The sequence below is a fragment of the Arvicanthis niloticus genome, chromosome 1, assembly GCF_011762505.2.
Source record: "Arvicanthis niloticus isolate mArvNil1 chromosome 1, mArvNil1.pat.X, whole genome shotgun sequence".
Classification (NCBI taxonomy): Eukaryota; Metazoa; Chordata; class Mammalia; order Rodentia; family Muridae; genus Arvicanthis; species Arvicanthis niloticus.
The window spans coordinates 100,198,783-100,208,618 of NC_047658.1; the positions used below are offsets into that span (position 1 = coordinate 100,198,783).

Below are 9,836 nucleotides of genomic sequence, written 5' to 3' on the forward strand. Positions count from 1 at the left end.
CTCCAGGAGTTATTGACTGGAGAAGAAGGGAAGGTGAGACAGGAGAGAGAAGGCACAGGCACAGACACAGACACAGAACTGTGCCAGAGAGAGCAGGACCGGGTGCACAGGAGCCTCCTTGGAGGGAAGCGCTATGTTCCTGTTTGCCATTCATCTGCTAAGTAATGGGGAAATCCCATTTGCGTACACTTTGGTTTTGTTTATATTTGTGTATGTATATGTTCATGTGTGTGTGCACATGTATGTGTGTGTGTGTACATGTGGAGGCCAGAAGCTGAGGTCAGTATCTTCCTTAGTTTCACTGTATTTAATTTATTGTTTGGGCCTGTATGTGTCTGAACATATGCATGTGTTCTATGTGTCTGCAAGAGACCAGAATAGGGTGTTGGATTCCCTGGAGCTGGACTTATAGACAGTTGTGAGATGCCATGTGGGTGCTGAGCACTGAACTCAAGTCCTCTGCAAGAGCAACCAGTGCTCTTACACACTGAACTACCTCTCTCTCTCTCTCTCTCTCTCTCTCTCTCTCTCTCTCTCTCCCCCCCCCCCCCCCCCGCCCTCCTACCTTATGTTTTAAGACACGGTCTCTAATTGGCTTGAAGATACTGATCGCCCTAGCCTTAAAGGCTAATAAGCACTGAGTGAACCAGGCTCATGGACCAGTGACACCCAGAAATTAAGAGGTTTTTGGAACCCTAGAGGTCTCGGACGGCTGCTCCATGGCTGCCATCATGCCACAAAATGAATATATTGAATTGCACCACGAATGATATGGATATCATCTGGACTACCATGAGAAAAAGAAAAAGAAAGAAAGTTGGCCGATGAACTTTCAAAGAAGGCAAAACAACAACAAAAAACCGATTGATTGGCCTGAAGGCTAAGCTCTACCATAAACAGCACCATGCGGAGAAAATACAAATGAAAAAGACTATTGCGATGCATGAATAGAGAAACACCAAGCAGAAGGATGATGAGAAGACTCCGCAGGGAGCAATGCCTGTCTGTCTGCTGGACAAAGAGGGGCAGTCGAGAGCAAAAGTGCTTTCCAACAGATTAAGTAGAAACGAAAAGGTGGGAAAATTGGAGGTCCCTCTACCCAAAGTTTGTACCCAAGGAGAAACAGAAGTATTGAAAGTTATTCAAACAGGAAGAAGAAAACAGAAGCCATGGAAGAGAATGCTTACTAAAGTCTGCTTTGTTGGTGATGGTTTTACAAGAAAACCACCTAAATATGAAAGGTTCATTAAGCCAATGGGTCTACATTTCAAAATAAGCCCATGTCACACACCCTGAGCTGAAAGTGACTTTTTGCCTGCCTATACTCAGTGTGAAAAAGAATCCATCATCCACATTACATACAACCTGGGTGTGATCACCAAAGGTACAGTTATTGCAGTGAATGTGAGCAACTTGGGCCTTGTGACACAAGGAGGCAAGGTTATTGCGGGGGAAAGTATGTCCAAGTTACCAACAATCCTGAAAACAATGGGTGCATAAATGCAGTCTTGCTGGTTTGACAGTGACATCAGACAAGTCTTTCCACTCACTACTGAAGACTACACACTGTCAGGAAAACATCATTGCTGTGACCTTTCTGTACTACCAAGCAGACTTACCCCATATGCAGTCATCAAGAAGTATTTATTAAGTTGTAAATGAAAATAAAACACTGCCCCCTCCCTTTTTTTTTTTTTAAAGAAAAAAAGGCTAATAAGCCTCAGGATCCTCCTGTCTCTGCTCTCCTGGGGTTGCAGGCCCATCTCTCCATGCCCAGCTTTCCCCATCGTTGCTGGGAATCAGACTCAGGCTGTGTGAAAGGCAATTTAGAAACGGAGCTGTCTCCTTAGCCTCTGAATACATGTTAAAGGTACATAGCATCAAGGGTGTCAAAGTTTGTCCTGGAAAAGAAAGAGTTTGAGATTTTCTCTTCTCTATATGGGGGCAGATGGAAATCTTGTCTTCAATGGTCCAGAGAGGCTGGTATAGGAAGGAAAGTTGCCATGTCAGTGAAGAAGAAAACTTTATTTGAATTTTGGCCCCTAAGCATTAGGGTGGTGAATGGGAGAGGCAATATGTGCTCACTGGGGGTGGTGGGGGAAGGGTGGGAATGAAATCCCCAGCATCAGGACCTAAACTTTAAGACACTTTTAGGGAGCATTGGTGTCTACCAGATTTCCTCTTAGATTGGTTGGATTTGAGGGCTTTTTTTTTTTTCAGTGATGGACAATCTTTTTCTCTTGTCTGTTCAGTGACTGTGCTTACGATTTGACATGTGGGAGTATATTCTGAGCACAGGTTCGAAGTGGTCCTGATTTGTGTTCTCTGTATGGCAGTGGATTAATCCAGAAAACTAAAGTGGGAAGATACAGCTCAATAAATGATTCTAGGCTGAATGGCCTCGAGACATTTCTGACAGCACCAGCTCTGAGTCATGTCTTCTAGATGGCCATCTCATCCTCTAGTCTCCACACAGCTGTCCCTTTGTCCGTGCTTGTATCTTGGTCTCTCTCTTTTTTTTCTATAAGGATACCAGTTGCATTAATTAATGTCCGTCCTAATGGTCTTATTTTAACTTGGTGCCCAGTTTTTAAAATAAGATTTATTCTATTTTTTTTATTTTATGTGTCTGGGTGTTTGCCTGTCTGTGTCAGTGCACCGCATGTATGCAGTGCCCTCAGATGCCAGAAGAGGGCATCAGATCCCCCAGGAACCCGTGTTAGAGAAGGCTAAGAACCACCATGTAGCTGCTGAGATCTGAACCTGGGTTGGCTGAGCCACCTCTCCTGCTTGTTAATTCCACTTTTGGAGACCCCAATGCAGTGTGGTTCTGTTCTGAAGTGTAGGAGGGATTTCTGGAGGGTATAGTTCATTCTATAAAACTAGAGAGAAGCCGAGGGAGACATATCGTCAAATAAATAAATAAATAAATAAATAAATAGCAAGTTCCGTGCTTCTTGCTGTCTGTATCTTGCCCATTTTTGTCACTGCCGTTGCTGGTTTGTGTCTGTCAACTATCTCTCTGAGGAACAAGAAATCTGATATGTAGCCCCTGATGATTCTGCTGGCATCCATGTCTCCAGCCTTCCGACCTGACCTCAGTGGATGTAGAGCTAAGTGGACATGAGTGCAGTCAGCTCCTGAGCAAGCAGGAGCTGGTTCCAGAATGTTGCTGGTGTCCCCAGTAACAGACAGGTAAGTAAAGATGAAAAAATGGACACTCTACATGTTAACTTAAAAGTGATTCCTGAAAAACTTGATGATGGGAGGAAATTTTAATCATTTTGCCATTCTCCCTTATTGTGAGAAGAGAGAAGGTTCTAGAAGGAGAGGGATGGCAGGCAGTCTGACGAAAGGAGGTGATGATATAAAAAGTGCCAAGCAAGCCTTTGCTCCTGGGCAGTCTCAGAACCCAGACACACATCCTCTTATACATGAAGAAATCCCTGGCACATTAGCAAGGAGAGTTTGAGGTAGTGTGAACAGTTAGCTCAGTAGTGAAGGGTGCTTGTCACCAAGCCTGATAACCTGAGTTTGATCCCCAGACTACACACGGAAGAGGGTGTGCTGACTAGTCTTATGTCAACTTGACACCCAAACTAAAGTTATCTGAAAGGAGGGAACCTCCACTGAGAAAAATGCTTTAATAAGATCTGGCTGTAGGGCATTTTCTTAATTAGTGATTGATGGCAGAGGGCCCAACCCTTTGTGGGTGGTGCCACCTCTGGGTTGGTGGTTCTGAGTTCTATAAGGAAGCTGGTTGAACAAAGCAGGGGGAGTAAGCCAGGAAGCAGCATCCTTCCATGACCCCTGTATCGGTTCCTGCCTCCAGATCCCTGCCATACGGAGTTTGAATTCCTGTCCTAGCTTCCCTCAATGATGAACAGTGATCTGAAGGTAAATAAACCCTTCCCCCCAACTTGCTGTGAGGTCATGATGTTTAATGGTAGCCATAGTAACCTCAACTGAGTCAGAGAGAGAGAACGAACAACCACGTTTGCCTATACAAAGTAAACAAATGAAGGCATAACAAAGGGACTAGGCAGAAGGATTTCGTTCTCTCTAAGGAAAAAAACAGATGATTTTTTTTTAAGGCAACTCTGAGAAAAAAACGAAATCCAGAAAAGAAATTCAGCTTTGGCGTAGTGAAAGACCTCAGACTGTGACTCTCACTGTTCATTGAACTAGGGATGAGACTCTGTGTCATGAAAGACAGTTTGTATGCTTTGCTCTGGAAAATGTCTCACATAAAGGAAGAGAGCTGTCAGTTCCCCGAGTCTCAGAGGGTTTCAGTCCACCATGGTGGGGAAAGAGAGGCTGGGGCTCAGCTCATGATGGTGGTGTGTGTATGCCATACAAGTATACATCATGGTGGATTAGAAGGGAAGAGACCGAGGAAGGAATTAAGGGTTAGGTCAGCCTCCAAAGGCCTACTTCTGTAAGCATGGCCCTACTGCCTGAAGGTTCTACAGCCTTACGAATCAGTTTGGGACATGAACCTGTGGAGAGTATTTCTGACTGAAACCATGACCTGTGGATTCCGAGGACCCATGCCTTATTTGTTTCTGAACTGGGGTAATTTTGCCATCCACGGGACATTTGTCACTTCTGGAGCCAGTTTTGATTGTCATGGCTGGAGAAGAGCAGTTGCCACATAGATGCAGAGATCAAGGACGCTGCTCATACCTCCCATGGCACAGGCAGGCCTCTTACAGCAGAGTGCGCGCATCTACCCGACACAGACCCCAAGGTCACACTCACTAACTGAAGTTGATTTATCTCCCTTAGGCTGACTTAAAGAGATCCCAGTGTTCCCTATTTTCCACCCTAGCAGGGTTTGGGAAGCGGAGGTAGGAAAATTTGTGTAAATCACAGGCCATCATGGGTTATGAAATGAGCTCCAGGCCAGTCTGGGTTAAGAATGAGACCCTGTCTCAAAACAACAGGGGAAAAAAAGGACAATAAGAAGAAAGTACAAACTAAAATAAAATAACAATAAATACAGATATGGTAGCTTCTTGGCAGAAGGTAGAGCTGGAAGGTCACAGAGACACATGCACAGGGTGTCAGTGGTGGGCACATGATCACAGAACTATCATTTACATGTTAATGTAGTCAATAATGTTTATACTGTAGGACAGGATGAGAAGGTGAGTGTGAGCCGATCATCCTGCAGGGTGGGTGGGGGTGGGGAACTCGGCTTCATTTCTAATGGATTCAGAAGGGTACCGTGAAGTCTGCTGGGTGGGAAGGGCAGATTCCGCTGGCAGAATAAGAATCAGAGCTGAAAGGAGGCAGTTCGAGTCTGCAGGCCTTCGAAGGTAAAGGCTGCAGAAAGCGGTGACTGGGTGGGTGGTCATTGTTTGTTTTGCGGAACCCGTTCCTCCAATATAATTCTATTTTCTCTTGAAAGAGTTTGTCGTTTTCCCACTTCTGGCTGTGCATCTTAAGGTGAAGAGATGTCACCAGAAGAAGAGGAGAAGGAATAGAGAAAGGAGGCTCTTGGTGATACCACTGGAGCTGCTGTCTCAAGCTTGACTTAGCTGAAGGAAAAACCAGCTGGAGGGATGAGACCAGCAAGAAGGGGATGAGAATAGCAGCAAATGCCATAGTAGATAAGTAGAAAAAAACGTCACAGTGGGCCAGGCGTGGTAGCACATGCCTTCAGTCCAGTACTTGAGAGGAGGCAGAGGCAGGAGGATCTCTGGGTTTGAGAACAGCCTGGTCTACATTGTAAGCATAATGCTATTGTGCACCTGTAGAGATTGCTCCCCATTTATTCTCTGATTTGTCAATACAGGCTGGTCAGCCAATGACTGATCAGGGGAGAGAATAGGGCTGGACTTCCTATCCCAGCCAGGGGAGAGTGAGAGAGAAGAAGAAAGGATTCACCATGAGGAGAGGGTCCAAAAGACACCATGAGAACACATCTAGAGCAGAGGGAGCCAGGGCAATACTAAAGGGCAAGCATCGCAGGGATTTTGGCTGGGATGTAGCCAGATTAACTCAGAGGATTAAAATAGATTAACACTGTACAGCTATTATGCCATCAAACTCAATTAAATAAGTCTTATAGTTTTTTGTCTCATTTATTTGGGAGCTAGCTAGTATAAAGAAAAAACACTCACTTTTAAAACTACACTAACAGTACAGAGTGAGTTCTAGGCCAGCCAGAGCTACATAGTGAGATCCTGTCTCAAGAAAGATGATGTTACAGGCAAGATGACCCAGCATGCAAAGCCTTGGCACATAAGCCTGATAACCTAGGTTCTATCCCTGGGATTCACAGAAAGGTGGAAAGAGAGAGCCAACTCCCGAGAGCTGTCTTCTGACCCCATACATGTTCCATGATCTGCACACATGATACAACACACATAAGACACACAAACACACTCATACAACAGTAATTATTTTAAAAGGCCCAATAAAATCCATGTTCACTTAACGCTAGCAACAACAAATTCTTGAGCTAAAATGTGTTACAAGAACCAGTACCCTCCCTTTCTCTCTCTTTTAAAAAACTTTTAATTCTTTCACATCATACAACCCAGTACTGCTCATCTCCCTTTCTCTTCTTCCCTGTCCTTTGTCCTCGCAATCTACTCCCACCCCAACACACACACACACACACACACACACACACACACCACCACCACCACCACCACCACCACCACCACCAACAACAACAACAACAACAACAAAAACAAAGCATAGAAAACATCTCACCATGGAGGTTGTAGTATGTCACAGTGTGTGCCACTATCTATCCCTCTGTCCACACATCTTCACTTGCAAATGTTTATTGTCCAGTTCAAGATCTCTGGATTCTGTGACACCATCAATATTGGATCCTCATTGGGACTCCTCCCAGTTATCCTGTTGTTACTCTGTGTCATAGAGATTCTGCAGCTTTGGACTGGGCCTTTCACATGTCCCAACCACTCTTAGATGTTATAGATTTTGGGGTGGGCCATCTCAGAGCCCTGGATCTGGACCTGGGTGATAGCAGAGCTAGCTGGTCAGCACACAGTCTCTCCCTTATGCACACCACCGGGGGGGGGGGGGGGGGGGGGCTCTCCAGCACTGTCAGAGTAGGCCACCCAGTGCTGTCATTAGCAGGAGGCAGGGCTATCTCTCTGCCCTCTTGCTCCCATACTCCAGAGCCAGCTCCACTGTGCTGCCCAGTCAAGGTTCAGGGCCCACTCTCTCAAGTGCTGCAGCCTGTGAGGGGCTCGGTCAGCTCTTCTGATCTCACACCCTTAGGCTTGGTTCACCCAAGCCTTTGCCATCAGGGCCAGCTCCACTGTGTTGCCCAGGTGAGGGGCAGGGCCTGCTCTCCTGAGTGCTGCAGCTGATAAGGGAGCAGGGCTAGGTCTCCTGCTCTCATGCCCTCAGGGTCTGCTCTCCAGTTTATCACAGGTGGTGGTGGTGGTGGAGAAAGGGAGAAAAGGGGGTGGGGGAGGGTATTATCCCTACCCCTATGCCAGGCTGTCTCTGTATCTCCACCACCAGGATCTGCTTTGCTGTGCTGTCCAGGCAACGTTCAGGGCCCACTCTTCCAAATGCTGCAGCTGTGGAAGGTCAGGGCCAGCTCTCCTGAGCTCAGGACCCTATGGGAAGCTTTCCTGACTGCTAGAGGTGGGTAGGGGACAGGGGGCAGGCATCAGCTCTGCACGTGTATCACCCATGGCAGACAAGTGGCAGTCAGCTCTTCCCAGCTCATGCCCTGGGGCCAGCTTACCCACACCCCTGCCATCACGGACAGCTCCACTGTGCTGTCTGGGTGAGGCTCTCCTGAATGCTTCCAGCACTGAGAGATGGGACCAGCTCTTTAGAGCAATGCATCCAGTGGAGGGCAGTGACAGTTCTGCACAGCCCCTGGATATTCAGGTAGTCCCCAATGGCTGCCCTGACCAGAGACATCTCCATGTCCTCTAGAGGTACTATGAGCCACAGATACTGACATCAAGCCTTCCCACTGTGTAGCTGCAGACTCAGACATGGCCCTGAGTGGCAGCTTGGGCTGGGATCTCACCATGGCTCCAGGTGGCACGGCTGGCCACTCACAACAGGCTACTCCTCTCCACCCGTGAGTCTCCATTTCCATCTCTCTTCACAGTGCCCAAGCTGCTCCACTCCTCTTTCTCTCCCATCTGACCACCACATACTCACACACTGTGGTAGCTTCACATGGCTGGCAGGCCCCTGGGGATGATATCTTCTATCTATGCTGTGTGGCATGTTGGTGAGCAGGTATCTATATCCGACCTGTGCTGTGCACTGGAGAACAGATCTGTGGGCGGCACAGTGGTCCACAGGTCTCTGTCTGTCTTCCCCTTCCACGCTGGGCTGCCTGGGTTTGATTTGATTTGACTTGATTTGATTTTTATGAGTCCTAGGTATAAAACTGCTTTGGCAACCACGCTAGGCATCAAGCTAGGATGAACAAAGGACTGCCATCTGCTCTGCCTTTGACTGATATAAGAACAACACCATCAACAAGGTGTCGCTTTGCCCATTGCCAGGAGTTACAGTATATATTATTTATGATGACAATAATGATGATGATGACAACGACATTGGTGATAATGGTGATGATGGTGATGTTGGTGATGTGGCAGTAAAGGCAGTGATGGCAGTGGTGGTGATTGGTGCTGGGGATTGAAACAAGGGTCTAACACATGCTCTACGAACTGTGCTATATTTCTGATCTTCCACTTACTCGCTTATATACTTTTTCAATATTAAGGATTAAATCTGCCAGGTGGTGGTGCCGCACTCCTTTAATCCCAGCACTTGGGAGGCAGAAGCAGGCGGATTTCCGAGTTTGAGGCCAGCCTGGTCTACAGAGTGAGTTCCAGGACAGCCAGGGCTACACATAAAATGCTGTCTTGAAAAACCACAAAAAACCAAAAAGTATTAAATCCAGGATCCCACACATGCTAGCTAGGCAAGTCCTCTGCCACTGAGCCACATCCCTAATCCTCTTTTTTACTTTTATTTTGGGACAGGCTCTCACTAAATTGTCCAGAATGATCCTGAGTTTGTAATCTTGCTAGCTCAGCCTTCCAAGTAGCTTGGATTAAGGGGATGCAACCTTGGGCCAGGCTTACTGTTATTTTATTTCTAATAGTATAGACAATGTTTATTTTCCAAAGACTTTTGAGATGTTTATCTTTTTAAAAGACACTGTTACAATGTCAGCGACTTTATCAACACGAAGGACACAGCACACAGTTAAGATAAAATTGCAGTTGTTACTTGCTGATGTATTATCATTGAAATATATAAAGTGGAATCTCTAGGCATTTAAGAAAAACAAATGGGAATAAAACCGAGGAGGAAGACTTTAAAACTGTTCTACAGAAACCAAATTGGAAAGGAAGAAAGAGAACGTGGAGTGTGGAGTAACACGCCTCAGGGTGCAGATCTAAAGGATGAGGACATCCCTGTGACACAGAACACCCTCAGACGGACCACTGGCACAGAGGACATCTTACAATTAAGCCAACAAAACTGTTGTGTTCCACAAAGAAGAAAACAATACCACTGTCTTTGCCAATCTACCTCTTAGCCAATAATAAAAGTACGAAAGGAACAATTTTCTAAATTCTCCAAACTAACCCCCGAACTCCCCTATAGGCCACATTTTTTAACATAAGAGGAAACAAACTTTTAACTCTAGATTGAATATCTACAAAATAACTGTAATAAAATATGGCTTCAAAATCTATAGACACAGCAAAACCCAGGATGCCCTGTTTTCTTTTAAGTGCTTGATCAGATAAAAACACTCACTCAAGGATCCAATAAAATGAAGCTGCACCTTGCAGTCA

The 9,836-nt window shown here is 46.0% G+C and overlaps 1 non-coding gene and 1 pseudogene across 1 annotated transcript; one reads left to right on the top strand and one right to left on the bottom strand.

Annotated features, from left to right (window-relative positions):
• The first annotated feature begins 731 nt into the window (after positions 1-731).
• LOC117695236 (ribosome biogenesis protein NSA2 homolog pseudogene) lies at positions 732-1,313 on the top strand (annotated as a pseudogene).
• Positions 1,314-8,386: 7,073 nt separating this feature from the next.
• On the bottom strand, positions 8,387-8,530 carry LOC117701481 (small nucleolar RNA SNORA48). Its single transcript, XR_004605743.1, has one exon. It is a non-coding gene; the product is annotated as a small nucleolar RNA SNORA48 (small nucleolar RNA).
• Between the last annotated feature and the right edge of the window lie 1,306 nt (positions 8,531-9,836).